At 43.2% G+C, this 17,837-nt stretch overlaps 1 protein-coding gene and 1 long non-coding RNA gene across 2 annotated transcripts in view; one reads left to right on the forward strand and one right to left on the reverse strand.

Annotated features, from left to right (window-relative positions):
• Nucleotides 1–4,025: 4,025 nt before the first annotated feature.
• Nucleotides 4,026–17,157, reverse strand: LOC116664109. The gene is made up of 5 exons (XR_004320449.1): nucleotides 17,043–17,157; nucleotides 15,680–15,746; nucleotides 12,147–12,261; nucleotides 6,261–6,389; nucleotides 4,026–4,307 (listed from the first exon to the last, which is right to left on the reverse strand). It is a non-coding gene; the product is annotated as an uncharacterized LOC116664109 (long non-coding RNA).
• LOC116664105 (aromatase) overlaps nucleotides 15,201–17,837 on the forward strand; it is a 104,284-nt gene continuing 101,647 nt past the window's right edge. The window contains exon 1 of the mRNA XM_032481203.1: nucleotides 15,201–15,558. The gene's annotated coding sequence lies outside the window, so the exon portion shown is untranslated. The remainder of the gene's footprint in view (nucleotides 15,559–17,837) is intronic.

Here is a 17,837-nt window from a genome sequence, read left to right on the forward strand (position 1 = left end):
AGTGTTTTCTTTTGTCCGTCTCTTCCTCTCTTGCTCTCTTACTTTGTATTTTGTTAATTTTTTTTTTGTATTGATATGCCTTGATTCCTTTTTCCTTTTCTTTTGTATAACTTCTTTAGGTATTTTTTGTGTCTCTGGTTACCTTGGGACTTACATGAAACATCTCATAGTTATAAGTCTGTTTTTAAGCTGATAACTTAAATTCAATCACATACAGAAACTCTACACTTAAACTTCTCCTGCTCCCCAAACTTGTTACTCTTGTCACAATGTCTATTCATATTGTGTATCTTTTAACATATTTTTAGTTATACTTATTTTCAATACTTTTGTCTTTTAACATCTATGTGAGGATTAAAAATGATTTACCCACCACCATTCCAGTAATACAGAATTCTGTATTTGCATAGATATTTACCTTTACCAAAATGTTCATACTTTCTTATGCTATTATGTTGCTATTTAGTGTGCTTTTTATTTCAACTTGTAGAACTCCCTTTAGCATTTCTTGTGAGGTGGTCTAGTGGTGATGAACTCCCCCAGCTTTTGTTTGTCTGGAAATTCTTTATCTTCCCTTCATTTTTGAAGGACAGTTTTCTCAGCTGCAGCATTTTTGGTTGGCAGTTTTTCCTCTGAGCACTTTGAATATATCATACCATCCCTTCTGGCCTGCAATGTTTCTGCTGAGAAATCACCAATTGTTTTACGGTAGCTCCCTTGTATGTGACAAGTTGCTTTTCTCTTGCTGCTTTCAAAATTCTCTCTGTCTTTGATTTTTGACAATTTGATTATAATATGTTTCAGTGTGGGTTTTTTTGTGGTTCATCTTATTTGGTGTTCTTTGGGCTTCTTAGGTCTGCATGTCCATTTTGTTCCCCATATTTGAGAAGTGTTCAGCCATTATTTCTTTGAATAAGCTTTCTTGTCCTCTCTTTTCTCTTTCTGGGATTCTCACAATAAATATATTGGTCTACTCCATAATGTCCCACAAGTCCCTAAAGCTGTCTACACTCTTTTTCATTCTTTCTTATTCTTTCTGCCCCACTGACTGAATTATTTTCAATGACTTGTCTTTGAGTTCACTGATCCTTGCTTCTGTTTAATCTAGTCAGTTGTTGAACTCTAGTAAATTTTTCAGTTTTGTTATTATGTTCTTCAGCTCCATGATTTCTGTTTGGTCCTTTTTTATATTTTCTCTTTGTTGAAATTATCATTTTGTTCATTCATGGTTCTCTTGACCCCAGTGAGCATCTTTATGACAGTTATTTTGAATTCTCTGTCATGTAGATCATGTAACTCCATTTCATTAGGGTAGTTTTCTGAAGATTTATCTTGTTTTTTTGTTCAGCACATCTTTGCCTGATTTTTTATTTTCCTTGACTCTCTGTGTTAGTGTCTGTACATTCAACAAAGCAGCCCCCTCTCCCAGTCTTCACAGATTGGCCTTGTACAGGAGAAGACCCCCACCAATCAGCCTGGTTAGCTATTCTGAAGACCTCTCAGTCTTTCATGCTAACCCAACCCACTTCCTTTGTTTTTTGCAGTCCCCAGGGTCACTGGACACTCTTTCCAACTTTTCCCATCCTCAGGGAGAATCTAGGAACTGTTTTTCTCTTTTTTAATAATCTACTTGATCTGTGCTGAACCATGAAAGAGTCACTGTGGTGACTCCCAGCCCAAACTTCTGTCTCTGTTCTCACTAGCCCCAAGGTGGATAGATTTTGCCAGGTCATATCAGCATTCCAAGACAAGCAAGGCAGAAGTCAGTCCTTTAAGGACACCCCCCACACACAAAGTAGTGGTGTTGGAAGCCTGAGTCAACCCTCTCCCTTGCCAAGAAGAAGCAGGCAGCAATGGTTTTTGTCTGTTCACTCTGTGCTGAGTAGAGGGGAGAAGCCATAGTATTTACCAGTTCACACTGCTGTCTCTGTTCTCCCCTATGTGGCTAGACTGTGTTAGACCCATCAGAGCTCCAAGACTGGCAGGACAGAGCTAGTTCTTTGGGAAGCCCCCTCAGAAAAGTTGGGGTACTGGACAAGTGAAACAACTCTTTTCTTCCCTGGGAGAAACTGGGAGCTTGGGTTACTCTTCTTGATCATCGGAGCTGTGCTGGGGGTAACACTTTTGGCAAAAGGGTGTCCTGACTTCCCCTATTAGGTTCAGCAAGTCTGACTTAATGTTTGCCTGGGGTGCATGAGACGTTTAGTTGGTTTCTGGATTTCTCACTGAGGGCATTTTCCCATGAATCGTTGCCGAATTGGTATGTTTGTAGAGAGAAGGAGGGCCCAGGTCTTTCTACTCTGCCAGCTTGCTGCTATCACTTTGAGATGACTTACCGAATGGAATTATGCTGCTTTCTTAAAGCTAGGTGTGTAAGCATCTGATCTCTAAACTGCCTCTTCTTCTATGATCATAAGAAGTCACCAGTTTCTGGCTCTAGTAGGTATCTTGGCTACAGGACCTGGCTGGATGACAGGGAGAGGAATCGTACGGGTGCACTGAGTTTATATTATCTCTATTCCTGAGACTAGGAGATGTGAGAAAACTGGGAAATGAGAGTCTTCCTCCTGGGGCCTTGATAAGGGGACTAATACCCACCACTTGCGGGTCTACTCCCTGTTAAGGCACCCTAGTGGCTGGCACTAAGCCCAGGGAGCAGACAAAGGAGAATACTACCATAATATCTAAGGCGTCCAGCAATACACCTAGAAGTGGTCTGCATGAAACCAAGCCAAGAGAGAACAGTGTTAACTTTAAAACTAATAAGATTAGGATGTAAATCTGATTGCAGTAGAGCACAAAAAGACTTTCTGAAACCAGAGCATAAGATCTGCAGACAAATTAAGTAGATGGAAAAGAAGTAGTACTTAAATAACAGGAAGCAAAATTACAAGCTAAATAAAAGGTCTGAGTCTGCTGATTGGAAGGTTTCAGCGAGTTCTGGGCAAGACAAATGAGTCATAGCTTGGTAAATTCCTGAAGTCTAAGGATAAAAAAGAAAATCTTATAATCTTCCAGAAAGAAAGTACAAGTTACTTACAGAGAAAAAAGTGTCATGGGGGCATCAACTTTCTCTTCTATAACACTTGAAGCAGAGAAGACTGAAATGAATTACGTGAAGATTACCAGAAAAAAAATACTGTGTACCAAGAATTCTGTAGCAAGATCTTACTCCCCTGTTAGAGTGATAGAAATATATTTGAGGATATGCAAGGATTCAGAGGACATGTTATTCACATTTTTCATCAGAGAAAAAGATGTTAAGAAAAGCTCTAACCAAACAACGAATGAATCAGCTTAAAGTCTTCAGGATGGGGGAAGGATGAAAAGGAAAAAAAACAGTGATGAGCAAGGATCTGTACGATGTATAATTAGTTACATTTGGATGGATAATCACAGACCATTTAGGAATGTGTAATAGTAGTGCTCAAAATAGAAGAGACATATTTCAAGGGGAAATGTTAATAATAGCCTGGAACTAAAAGTACTAAAGAAGAAAGAGGGGAAGTAGAAGTTTTCCACAGGTCTCATGTTGCTGTGTGAGAGTGGGAAGTGAAAGCATTCTAAAGATTTCATCCTGCAGAGGAGGAACAGCAGGAGAATAGAGAATCTGGAGGAAATAGTTGGACACTTCATATAACGAAAGGAAAGTATGGGTCCGACTATGTGTGACAAAAAAGAGGAAGCAGCTGGTAGAAGAGCAGAGCTCCCAAATTAACAAGGAAAATAAAAGAACTGAATACCAACTTGAGCTAACTAATCAGTACAAAGGAAATGGGGGGAGGGATGAAATAAGTAATAAACATTGGGTTAAAAAAATAAAAGAACAAGTCACTGATAACTTGCTTGCTAAATACAAGGAATACTTCTCAGCTAAAAGTCAGTCTTGTTTGATCTCTCTGCAACCTTCGGTGCTCTTCATCACTCCCTCCTCCTTGACACTCCTTCCTCCCTTGGCTTCCAAGACATTACTTTCCTATAGTTTTCCTCTCGTTTCTCTGACCATCCCTTCTCAGCCTCCTTCACCTGCTCTTCAACCTCTTTTCACTTCGATTGCCAGTATTCTCTTAGGTTTTGCCTTACAGCCTCTCTCTGTAGACTCTCTCATGGTGGTTTCACTGACTTACAGAGCTTCTGGCCACCACTTACCATGGATGACTCCCAAACTGTGTCTGTAGCCGAGGCCTCTCTTCTGAGCTCTTGACCCACAGGGCCAACTACCAATGGTGTGGCTCCACGTGGATGCCCACAGGGACTTCAAACTCAACACATCCAAACTTTTCCCAAGTCTTCTGCTCCTGTATTCCCTAAAAACAAAACAAAAACTCTTATCAAGTTGATGGAAGGAAGTACCATATCATTTTATTTTTTATTGTTTTATTAGTAATAGCCAGATTTTTTTCATATTGATCGTGTGTGTGTGTGTGTGTCTACAAATCCTTTATCCACTTGATATTCTTTATATTCCTTCCTTTCTCCCTGCCCTGTGCCTTAATTTGGGTTCCCATCACACCTCAACCAGATTATGCAGCACCTTCCCTAGTGCTGCTCCTGCTTCCAGTTAACTAATTTATACACCTAAATTGATTCTTCACTGGAAGTGATAGGTTTATGACACAAATCTGATCACGTCACTTCCTTGCTTAAAATATCTTAATGGCTTCCTATTATGTTCAGAGTGAAAACCAGGCTTGCTGGCATTACTCACACAGGGCCCTCCATGATCTGACCCCTGCCTATTCTCTCCGGCCTTTTTCTCACGTTATGTTCCTTCTTCTAGCTTCCGGGAGGCACTCGCTCCTTCCCTGCTCCATGCCATTGCAGTGTGCATCTCTATGCCTCTTGTGCCATTCTTCCCCTCTCTATCTGCCTAACTTAAATCCATTCTTAAAAATTATGCTAAGTGAAATAAGTCCGAGAGAGAAAGACAAGTACCATATGATATCACTTGTATGTGGAATCTACAAAACAAAACAACAAACATTATAAAACATAAACAGACTCATAGATACGGAAAACAAACTAGTGGTTGTCAGAGGGGAGAGGGTGAAGGAATGGGCAAAATAGGTAAAGGAGATAAAGAGCTACAGTCTCACAGTTATAAAGCCAGTCATCGGGTTGTAACATACAGCATAGGGAACACAGTCCACAGTACTGTAATGACTTGTATGGTGATAGATGGGAACTACACTCATAATGGTGATCATCTTGTAATGTAGGAAAATACTCAATCACTATGTTTTACACCTGAAAGTAACATAATTTTGCACGTCAACTCTACTTCATTAAAAAAACCCCTCACTTCTGGTATTGCCTTTGGGGATCCTTCCTCACCCCTGATGCACCTCCTTGAGAGAGTAGGCTGCCCTAACTATGTGCTCCCTCTTCAACTGTGTTTACCTATCCTGGTGTACATCCCATCATTTTATAATTGCCTTTCTATCTTGCCAGTTGTGAGCTCCTTAAGTGCAGGTCTACATCTTGCTCATCACTATATTCTCAGAACTTAATGCGTGCCTGGCATGCAGGAGACATTCAGTACATCTTTGAATGGGTGAGTGAATGCCTGATAAAATGAAATACGTTTGCTACAGTTCCTTTCTGGGGCCCCTTTCCTGACCACACGACTCACTCACTGAAGGGGAAGTAATCACAGTTTCAGACTGTCATCCCTTCTGTCCAGTTTCTCAAGGGAGCATCCTCTCCCTTGAGAAACTTTCTCCATCTCAGGTGGTGTTTGAAGGGGGTTCTCTAAATCTGCTTACCTTGTAAAATGCTTCCTGCCTTTGGCCCTGGCCTTTTTGACCTGCCTGTTACATTTCTTGGGGAGTACTACTAACGCACACATCTTCCCCAAAAGGTCCTCCCTGTTTTACAAGAAGCTTCAAGCCTGAATGTCCAAGCAGATGCTGAAAAGGGGCCAAAGTCCTAGGGGCCAATCAATTTTAAAAGTTGCCTTCTTGGGACCCGCTCCCCTTCCTGTTTGCCACTGCCTAGTTCATGTTGAGTCTGGGGTGGGGTCTTGTGTGCTAGAGCTGGAGCCTCCTGATCCAGTGCTTCAGGTGGTTTTAGGTGGACTAAGGGCTATGATGGAATGAGGACCAGAAGGCCGGAGGCTGGCCAGGCAAGGACATAGCTTAGACTTGTGTGGGAGTGTGTTAGGGCTCTTCAGAGATGTATACATAGAAAAGTATAGATAACATATAGAAATAGTCTGTGTATACACACACATACAGATTTATTGTAAGGAGCTGACTCACATGATTATGGAGGCTGGCAGATGTGCAGGGTGTTGGCAAGCTGGAGACCCAGGAGACCTGATGGTGTGGTGCCAGTCTGAATGCTGGCAGGCCCAAGACTCAGGAAGAGCCAGTGTTTCAGTTTGAGACCTAAGGCAGGAAAAAGCCAGTTCCCCAGTTTGAAGGCAGTCAGGCAGGAGGAATCCTCTCTTCCTTAAGGGAGGGTCAGAATTTTGCTCTGTCATTCAGGCCTTTAACTGATTGGACGAGACCTATCCACATTAGGGAGAGCAATCTGCTTTACCCAGCCTACTGGTTTAAATGTTAATCTCATCCAAAAACACACTCATAGAAATGCCCAGAATAATGTTTGACCAGGTGGCTGGGCACCCTATGACCCAGTCAAGCTGACACATAAAATTAACCATCACAGAAAGCAGCAGAGTGAGCAGATGACCCCTACCTCCAGCTGTTGGAAGACCCCCACACCCCCACCGCACATACACACACCCCTGCCCTCTATCTTAGGCTTCCCAGAGAGGGTGGTTCCACCTCCTAAGAGGTGTTTTGGGAAATTCTGGAAGCATTTGTCACAATGATGTAGTGTGGGTGCTACTGGCACTCAGTGGACACAGGCAGAAATGTCACATGTTCTACAGTAGTCAGTACAAGACAGTCCTTGTGGGGACTTCCAAACATCCCACTGGATGTTCACATCTGTGAAAATCCTGTTCATAATTATCTTGGTCTAGGATCCAACTCTATTTTATATAAAAATGCAAAGGACTTTTTGCAGTTTTAACATACACTGCATTCTTCAAGAGGGCAAAATTGAGTGAAGGTGGTACATTTTGTTCAGAACTTTACTGAGGGTTGTGCACCATTCTGGAAAATCATATTATGAATGGCAATGCCAAGCACAGTAGGTGAGTGGCCCTTAAAACACATGTGAATCTGTGAGCACTCGCACCTATTGCATCTATGATCTTTCTGCATGTAGGTGCAGACATCTAACTACTCATTAGCTCTTCCATTGTAATTGTGTACACATTTTTTCAAGTATTGACATACTTATTATTTTACTATAAAATTGCTTTTCTTTGTTTCTGGATTACAATGAAGCGAGTACATTATTTTGAATTTTTTTGAAATTATAGATCTTGGGAAATTTTGTGTGTAGGCAGACTGTATTATCTGTGGTTTTCATTTGAGCGTAACAGAGGGACAGTTACAAATGATTTGTTATGAGGAAGAGCACTGGGTCTAATGTGGCTGAGATCCATTACTGCAAGTGAACCAGTGTCTCTGAAGAAATGCTTCTCTGTCAGTCTCAAGCCCATGTACAGTGGGGCCTGTGTACAGTGAGGAAACTGGGTCCCCAATAACTTTCTTCCACTTTGGGGTAACTTCAGAAATTAACTAATCCCTAGGAAAACGGTTGATGTGTCCTATTCCTTAGTGTCACTGAGATATTTCTTTCTTTAACTAAGGGATGGAAGGATCAAGAGGCTCCCTGCTTAGTTCCTCCCGGGAGCTTATAGGTTCTGCCTCTTCCATGAAGGTTGCCTGAATAGGCTCCACTTCAAAGAACCTCTCTCTCCCCTCCCCTGATATGCCTACACTTGCTCCATCTTAACTTCTTTTCATGAGTTCATTTCCTATTTCCTCAAATGGACTGTAAGTTCCTAAAGGGGAGAGATGGATGTGTCCTATGTCCTAAGGTGCTCGTTAAGAATGTCGAATGAATGAATGAATGAGTGAGTGAATGAATAGATGCATCATGTGGAAGGAATACTGGATAGCTCTACTAACTTAATCCCGGTGTCTGAAAATCAAATAGAAGGAGCTGTTTTGTTCTTTCTAACCAGCCAGCTCACCAGCTAAACCCCTGGTGGTGCCTTGGGCTTTAATCAGAATTTAATTAGCTCTGGCACCTGATTCTGGAAGGAATGGAGACTAGCAATGAGCCCAAGCAGGAGAGATCTGGGCTGTCACCAGCGTGACATATGGCACCATGTATCACCCGCCAGCTTCCTTTAGGGCTGGACTAAGTCCTACGTTACTTTACTTCTAAATGTTAGGAGTGTTTATTCTTTCAAGATGCCAGATAATTAAGACCTTTTATTGACTACCTGGAACCAAACATCTGAGCCACTTTCAGATGATTAGGGTTGAATACAAAGTAGCTGGAGATGTAGTGGGGTACAGGGAACACAGCTCTGGATTTGGATTTAAAAGACTGGCTTGATCCCTGACTTTTCCACAAGCTAGCTGCATGGCCACGGACAAGGCGGTTCATATTTTCAGGTTAAAAGTCTGTAAGTCAATGAACGGCAATAAACAACTACTTAAAGGAATTACATAGTGATACATTGGCAGAGGTATGAACCTTAAGCTAAAGATGCTTAAGCTTTAAAGCCCCTCATTACACTGGCCCTTCCCAAGGCCCCGTGCCTCATTTTGTCAGATGATATTATCACCCTAGACCTGGGTCTCCTATTAAGACTTCTTCCAGGTTCAGTATTCTGTATTTATGGCCAATGGGCTTGAGGACGGGCTACAACTCTATCTTGTTTTACAACTTACTATTTTTGAGTTTGAAAGACAATACTATGTCATATGTACATTGTTCCTTTCTTTAGATACTTTGCATGCCTTTAGATAATTCTGATTTAAAAAAAAAACTGAGTGAAAGTCTAGGTCCTGGAATGTATAATATTTAAACTTGAGCCACTTTGTACATTTTATTGTAATTGAGAATTGTCCCAGCAATAATTCTTTTACTGTGAGATCCATGTCATGTTCCTATTAGTTTTGCCATAGTCTCATTCCTTGTTCTCCAGGAGTTCTGGATATTTGACTTAAATACTGCAGATGCACTTCTCTTCCTTCATTTTCCTAGAAGAGCTTTGCCTCTGGTCTCTTGGAAGCCGTGGCTGGGAGGTTCTAGGTAAATTATGGATTGGGCTGACAGTGCTCAGTAAAACAGGTCCTTGCTCCATAGCAACCTGACTTGGACAACTACCCTAATCAAACCGGGAGAATTTGGGGGCACTCAGGAATTCTTCTAATTACTTGTTGGATAAGAATGAGAGACAAGCTCCATGGTTTAGTGTCATACTGTTAGCCTAAGAGGATGGAGCAGAGAAAGCAGATGGTGGAGGAGGTGAATATCTTTAGGGTAAAAGTTCTTACAAGGGAAACTTTCTTCCCAGTCTCCTGTCTTTACAACCTCTGTACCCTGCCAGCCATAAGCACCCACAGGGCATCTGTCCTCAGCCTGCTGTTCAGAACCACTATAAGGGCCTTGCCCTGGAGCAGCCTGGTTTGGGCACCCACCCCAATCAAACTGGGACAGTTTATCTGGACTCAGGAATTCTCTCAATTACTTTGTTTTTCTCGTTACTGGTATTTTATTCCCTTTTGTGGGAAGAAGAGAAAGAACTGTTTTATTTCTCTGTTTATTCTTCCTGGTCATTTTCACCAAAAAATGAGGCTGCATCTCCACTTCTGACTTCAATTTGTGACAAAGACAAGCCCTGGCGTTTTGTTACTGTTTGCTTATGACCTTTGTTTTCCCAATCACTGTCTCCTCAGAATTATGACCCACTATGATCTGTATGGCTGACAATAAAAACTCCAGATCAGGGGACAGCTGTAATGGATTTCCAGTTAACATTTACTCGGCCTATCTGAAATTTGCATTTTCTATGTATGCTTTTTCTCATTTAATTTCCTTTTGTTTGTTTGTTAGTTGGATTTAAATCAGTGTTTAGTTTTAAAACAGCTTTGAATTTGCCTTTTCTCTTTTTAGCTCATAATTACCTTTTTGTTTCTATTATTTTACTTCGGTTTCATTCTCAACCAGCAGTGAGCTGGATTGGGAGAAGGTTCTGCCCAGCTCTGATCAGTGTGTGACCCTGTCACCCAGCATGCACTACTTAATTTCAGACTAGGGTTTATTTAAACATGATGGTCCCTCTCTTTACAAGATTCATGTCCTAGGAATTGGCTTTGTTTTATTCACTCTTATTTCTGTGAGCATTTTTAGAACGATTTTCAAACATAAATGGGAGCACATTGTCATCATACGAGCCTAGTGGTAACCAGAAACAGCTAAAATAATTGCCAGCATAGTGTTTATGATTTTATCAATATTGATTGTTGGAGAAGACAAGAAATGTTTACATTTAAATAAGGAGAGTTCCCATTGTGTTGGGGACTGGAGGGCTGACCTCTGACTGAGGAGAATGTAGGAATAGCCCCACTGCATGGGCTGCCTGATTTTAAAATAGCACCAAGCTTGTCATTGTGCTGCCCAGTCTTTGAGGGGGCTGAAAGATGCTGTGGATAGTGTCATAGGGGCTATATTTTTCTGTAGGTTTAAAAAAAAGCAAAACCCTCACGTCCCCTAGTTTTATCCACTACAGACCCTCCTCCCTTCCACACTGCACGCCAGTCTCTTGCTGTTCCGTTACAGTGTCAGAAACCCTGACCATGGTGAAATTCAGCCTGTGGGTTTCAGAGATTTGGAGTGTTTTCTTAGTTGGTGGGATGGGGTAGGAATCCACACACAGACACACAGACACAGACACAGACACAGACACACACACACACACACACACACACACACACACACACACAAACATTGGGAATCCCTGCAGTGATTAGGCAGTGGGGAGAGGATGAAGGGTGGGGAAGGCTGGAAGTGAAAACATGAGCATCTTTCTCTCCCTCCTGCATCTTCTCTGCAGGGCTTCTGAGTGGTGGAGCTAAGATACAGCTGACTTAGAGAGGGGCTGCTTCCAGACGATCTGCGGGGGCGGTGGGGGGGTGGGGGGTGGACATGCCAGTCAGTGCTGAACTTTAGTTTTCAAGCACTTTCACATGATCTCGTAGTGGTGGGTCAGACGCTCCAGAGCCACTTTATAGTCATAAAAATCAGATTTCAGAATGCTTAAATAAATTTCCCAAGAGCACACAGTTTTTAAAGACAGAATAGAGCCAAACCCAAATCCAAAAATTTGGCGTTGGAAGGCTCCCATGCAACAAAACATCTCCCTCTCTTGGTTCATCTTTGATGCCTCAAGTTCCACTCTTTAAAGTTAATTTCTGTGGAAATGTTATGGCTTTCTTCTCCTATGGGACATCTGGATTTTCATTCTTGAGGAAGCATTAAGCCTGAGTGTGAGTTAGTCAGTTGGCTCCATCCTACCTGAGTGTAGCCCCTACAGAAGGAGCCTCTCAGCAGGCAGGGGAGGAGAGGCCTGGAGAAGGCCAGGTATGGCGGGCCACCAAAGGGCCTGGACTCTTGGGGCAGTTGGGGTATGGAGAGGGGTCCAGAGAAAGCGGTCCAGGAGGTCACTGGAAGAGCAAGCTTGGGAGGGGCGCAGAAGCTCAATTTCCTTCCTTTTACTGGGTCAGCTAAGACCTGTCCAGGGAGCTTGTGGTTCCAGGAGGGATTTGGTACAGAAGAAAACACTGAATTCCTTGGAGCTATTACTGAGACTTGAAAGTCTCAAACCTCTGTGTAAGCAGCTGTTTAGGAACAGCTGGGCCAGAAGCAGGTTGTGTTCCCTGCAGACCTATAATTCTAGGAACTGCATTGTATCTTAATGGGATCACTGGTTCTGGACCCACGGAACTGAAAGGGGCTGCAGAGCAGGAGGGGAAGTTAGGGGTACTGTCATTAGGGGCTTGCCGAAGGCCAGACGGTGAGTTGCAATCAAATGTACTTGCAAAACCCTGATGAGGGAGTTTGGGGAGGGAAGGTGGAAAACATCTTGTCAAGAATTAGATTACGACAAATTCTCCTCAGAGACTTCTCTACTCTTCCAGAAATTTAAAAACGTGACAAATGATGGGAGTCTAGGATACATTTTAAAGCGATTCAGTGGTATTACTGACCTTTGAGTATTGCCCGTTTGTTTTTCCTGTTTGGGTGGTGAACAGCAGCAGCAGCAACAAACTCTTATATCAAACTTCTTTCTAACCGCCAAAGCAGTTCCCTTCTGCAAGTACACTAAACAAAACAAGGGAGGCATTTAAAGTAGCTCTCTATATTAATTTTCCCTTTGTGCCTCCAGATCAGGTAAGGGGTTTCACAGCTCATGGAAAGGCTTCACCTGTTCTCAGCAAGAGATCAGGGGAAGAACACCGGCCTGGCAATAAGGCCACCTTCCTCTGAAGAGGCCAGAGCCTGTGCAACTCATGGATGAGCACCCCCCACCCACCCAAGCAAGGAGGCGGGAAGGTGCTTGCGGCTCCCCACTCAGTCCACCTCATGTCCAGGAAGCAGCCCCGGCAGCCAGAGATGGGAGGGCCCCAAGGATGGGGGTGGGGGCTACCTTCCCGCTTCCCACCTCTCACACGCCGAGGAGCGTGCTCCCTGAGTGGGCTGCTGCTCGCAGGAACTTCGTGTGTCAGGTCTCTTTTCTAAACAGCATTTCTTTCCATATAGTTCACAGGCTTTTGGGGGCCATAGAGACCTTTAGGAATTGCCAGGGTCCACAAACAGAGCCTCTGGGAATGTCCATCTGTCTTTCCCACTCACTTGGCCCCTGACCATGCGCTATTTTGTGCTGGACCGTTGCTTATGCGTGTCTCTGAGTTCTTCCCTCAGCCAGATGACGAGCCTCTTCAGGACAGTGCTGTTGAATCCCCTGTGCTTTGCCGAGTGCTTTCTCGGCCCAGGGCTGGGGTGAAGGCAGGAACTCCACAGATGCTTGGCAAACACAGTTGTATTGGGGGTAGTCGGGCAGCAGGGGCCAGAGGTAGGGCTTCCTTGGTCCCCCTCTGCCTGGAGTGTGGCTTTTTTTTTTTTTTTTTTAATTTTAAAAGTCATGTTTACTGAAGCAGAATTTACATCCAATAAAACTGACCCCAAAATTTGACAAATGCAATCACCACCATAATCAAAGTGTGGAAGAGTTCTTCAAAACTCCCCCAAGCCCTTTGCAATAAACTCCTCCTTGACCCTTAGGGATCCAATGATCTCTTTTCTGTCAAAGGGGTCAAATTTAACCATTAGAATTATCTATTGCAGAAAAAATTGTAAGTACATAAAACCTAAGTTTTTAGAAGGATACCTTGGAACATATAATCTTTAAAATAGTCAAAAGAATGGGATTTAAAATCAAAGTGGTTGACAAAGTTGTCTTAAGATAGCTGTAGATTATCAGTCTAGTTGCTGTGTCAAGCTTCAGGCAGGGGCTGGTTGGCAGAAAAACTATTTTAAATAATAGAATTGAATTCTATAGAATCTCCCTATGAGGCAGATATATGTTCTTACAGATATTCGGCACTTTCTCAAAAGTTCACGCCAGCAACCACTGTGAAAAGGATAATGAAAGCAAAAATCTCTATTCTGTATATATCAACTGTCACATGTTCAAACACACCTTATATTCTTGAAAAACTTCTTTCTTTCAGGCACCAGGCCTGAAGTTTGTCAGCATCTTGAACTGGGCTGAGCCCAGTCAGGCACCTCGGCAGAAAGGGCAGAGTGTGCTCTTGACAGCTGATTTGCTCCCGGCACGCAGCAGTGATGGGGGGGGGGGGGGCTATGGGCTGGGCCATCGCACAGTGGGGAAATGGCACTGGACAGGGGGGATCGAGGCTTGGACTTAAGGCCCTCCAGTGCTTAGTCACTTGAGTCTCTGTGTCCGTAAAAGGGGAAGACAGTGTCTCACTCCTAGCATTGTGAAGATTAAGAGTAAACATGCGTGAAAAAATGGGTAACGTATGATTGTTGCTTTGTGGCCTAGAAAGGATTTCTCATCCCTAATCTCGTTTGAACCTCACAGTAGGGCAGGCATTATTATCATTTCCATTTTACGGATGAAAAACCTGAGGTTCAGAGAGTGTTGACCTATTAGATCACACAACTATTAAGAGGTAAACTGGGTCTGGAACCTAGCCTGATTTTGGCCAACATCTTTTGTTGTCTGTCTAGAAGGACAGCTAGTACGTGTATGGTGTGGTACAGGATTTCAAAATCCTTTTGTGCCCACCAGCTGCTTATTCTTCCTAGGAGGATGTATAAATGCAATGTACTGCTGTATATGAAACACTTAGGGCATGATTTTTATGAAACTGCTATAGCCAATGAAGCAATGAGCCTTTAGTAATGCTCCATCCACTTAAATTGCCATCACTTATTGGTGACAATGGTGGGTTATGAGGATTGTGTAAAAACTGTTTGTAAGAATGTCTACAAGGTGTAACGAATAGCTCTGGTGAGATATTCTGACATGCTACAATGCGTGAAAGTCTTTGTGGGAACTGCGTGTGCTTCTGCATCTGACAGGATCTGCTTGTATCTTCAGAAAACTTGGTTATGAGTAAATTTATATTACTCTTTCATGTCTGATTTTAGATACTTTGAGTGGTGCATCAGAGAATAGGAATGTTGATTACAGTGTTTATAAGGAAATGGATGAATATTCTATTAGCCATTAAAAACTAATAGCCTTAGGCTAAGCCTCATATATCTAGTTATAATAAAATAAGGTGAACATATTCCATCTTCAGTCTGATTAGGGGAGAGGGTGTGGGGGTGAGAATCTTAGGCTGAGCTCGGAAAGAAACAGAGACTGGCCAAAGGGAAGGGAGGTTGTGCAAGACAAGAACAGGGTGGACTGGTGATGGCCCAGGGCAAAGCCTGGCAAAGTGCCTGGCCCCTTGTATTTGGGCAATGAATGCAGAGGGACCAAGGTCCACCCATCACCTTTAGCTCTGCAGGCTACATCTCAGGGTGCTTCCTCTGAAATTTCCAGAAGAAAACCAGTATAGTCAGCTTAGGGGAATATGTGGTTCATTTTGGAACACTGGACATACCACATTACTGGAAAGATACACACTAGATGACCAGCAAAATGAAACTCAACTTTCTAAATGCTGGCAATGATAGGAGATTCAGTTCCAATGACCAGTTGTTTATTGAATGAATGTCAGTGCAAATCAGAACAAATGCATTCTAACCATGACAGCCACAGAAAGGACACAAAGAACAGAGCGTCCCTGATCCCATGAAACAACTCACTGGAATCTATGACCTCTAGAACCTACAATGGGAGGACTCTGATATCCCTGCCCCATGACCAGCCAAAATTAAGAGTCTTGGGAGGCCTTAGGTCACAGAGGTCCAGGCATCCGTGGGTCCGCTCTCTCCACAGGAGATCCCTCACCTGCATGGGGTCATGTGCAGAGCATGGGTGATGTGATTCCTGGATGAGATGCTGGCTCCTGACTGCAGGTGGAATGAGCAGGGTTTGAATCTGGCAGGAGACCCTTGGCACCGGTCAACCCATCAAACGAGGTAAGTCCTTGGAGACTGAGCAGCAATAGGAAACTGTTCCTTGGTTTGGCAGGGAATGGGAAGATGTTAGAATGTGAGTATTAGAACAGGTCTACGGAAATGAACAAACGTGGCCTTTTACCTTAACTTTTCCATGAACTGAGCAACTTTGGCTTCATTTCTCTGATCCTCTGTTTCTTCATCTTCATCTGTAAAATAGGGATAGGTATTATAACTTTGTTACGCTGTTGAGGTCAGTAAACTAGATGATGTGCATAGAGCATCCAGCACTGTGCCTGACCCTTGGGTACCTACTACATAGCAAGGAGCACCCTGGCCACTGCAGTCTCATGGGGGTGGCTAAGTAGGGGGCCCAGGAAGGGTCCTCCAACTTAAAGGTAGGGCTGGATCCTAGACTTCTGGTAATTCCCAAAGCTTCTTCTCAGAAGTTTGGGGGCAACTGGAAGGGTGCCCAGTCCAGTTCCCCGACTGTATCAGAGTGTAAAACCACCATTCCTACTCTTTCTGCCTCAGATTCTTTCAAAAGCAGAACAGAAGTGCGGGATGACACTGGACCAAGTGTTAAGAGAATTGAGATTGGCTCTGTCACTCTCTGGCTGGGCAACCTTGGACAAGTCCTGTAACCTAGGCATGGACTTCTTCATTTGCAAATTGGGGCAAGGTTGTCTGCTCTGTTTGTCCGTCACAAGATCAAATCCAACCTCATTAGCGTGGTATTCAAACCCTTTTCATCATAGTCCCTGGCCTCATCTCCCATAATTCCCTCATGGCCCTGCCAAGCCAAACCTTTCTTAGCCTTTCCTTCAGACCCAGATAGAACCTTCCTATCCAGGTCTTGTGTGTCTAAATCTTATATACCTTTGAATCCCCTACAGCATTTAGCACAAGGTCTTGTATAAAGTAGATGACTATTTTATCAATTAGGATTAGGTTTGTTTATTTGTGACAGGAAAATGAAAGTAATAGTAGTTTAAACAAGACAGAAATTATTTGTTTCTCATGGCAAAGAGGTCCGACAGAAGTGGCCCAGGGCTGGGATGGTGGCTCCAGGTATCAGGGACCCACACTCCTTCTGTCTTGCTGCCCTACCATTCTTAGCACATCACCTCATGGTCCACGATGGCTGCCAAGCTCCAGACATCTTATTCTCATTCAGCTAGCAGGAAGGAGAGGAGAAAGAGTGCCAAAAGTGTCTTCTCTCCCTTTAGGGAGGCTTCCTGGGTGCTACACGTGACTTCTGCTCATATCTTATTGGCTAGAACTTAGTCACATGGTCATTCCAGCTGTAAGGGAGGCTGGGGAATAGTTTTTAACTGAGCATTTTGCAATTTCTGATGATTAATAGGGAATAAGAGGGGAAGGGATACTGACATACCTATATGGTTGCCTCTGCCACAGTTATCAAAAGAAAAAAAATTACGAAAACTCACTACCAAATTTAAAGCCTCATATAATGGATGGGATTATGATTACAAAACACTTACATTGTTTGAAGTGGTACAGGTGTCCTGATCTTTAGGTTGGAAACAACTTGATTCTTCTTCACCTCTGGTGGTAATGTCGTAACATGTTTTCTCATAGAATGATAACTCATAGCTGTAAGTGAAGACACATTATTGGCCCTTCCCCCTTACCACATTTTACCAATGAGGAAACTGAACTCCAGAGAAGCTAAGTGATTTGCCCATCATCCCATATCTGACTAATGAAGGAGCAGGACTAGAAGTGAGTTTCTGGACACTTATCAAGGCCTCTTCTGCTCCTCCTCGAGGAACAGCCCATTCAGGTTCCAGAGGCCTTGAATTCTGTGAACCTCCCAGTCTTGGCTGGGGACCCCTGTAGGCAGATATAGGTCACTGTGTTATCAGCCGTATTCTTGCTAGTGTGCAGTTCAAAAAGCCTTCAGTCTGGAGAGAGGGAAACATCAAGAAATAGGGGAGCATGCTATTTAAATAACAGGACTATTTTACTCACAGTAAATAATGACCTCCTTTCCTTTGTATCTAGAACGCATAGGGTCCTGAGCGAGATTCTAAAAGAGCAGCATAAGAAATGGTTGCTGTCCTTGAAGATTCGGATGTACAAATTCATTCTTCTTTTCCTTCATTCATTATAAAATTATTTCTTGAGAGTCTACTAAAGGTAGACACTGGGCCCAGCACTGGTGATAGAACAGTAAACTGTGCAGGCATGGCTCCTGCTCTGAAACTGCTCATCATCTAGTGGAGGACAGAGACCAGTAAAACAGGCAATTACAAAATGGGATAAAAGTGCCATGA

The sequence above is a fragment of the Camelus ferus genome, chromosome 6 (assembly GCF_009834535.1).
Source record: "Camelus ferus isolate YT-003-E chromosome 6, BCGSAC_Cfer_1.0, whole genome shotgun sequence".
Classification (NCBI taxonomy): Eukaryota; Metazoa; Chordata; class Mammalia; order Artiodactyla; family Camelidae; genus Camelus; species Camelus ferus.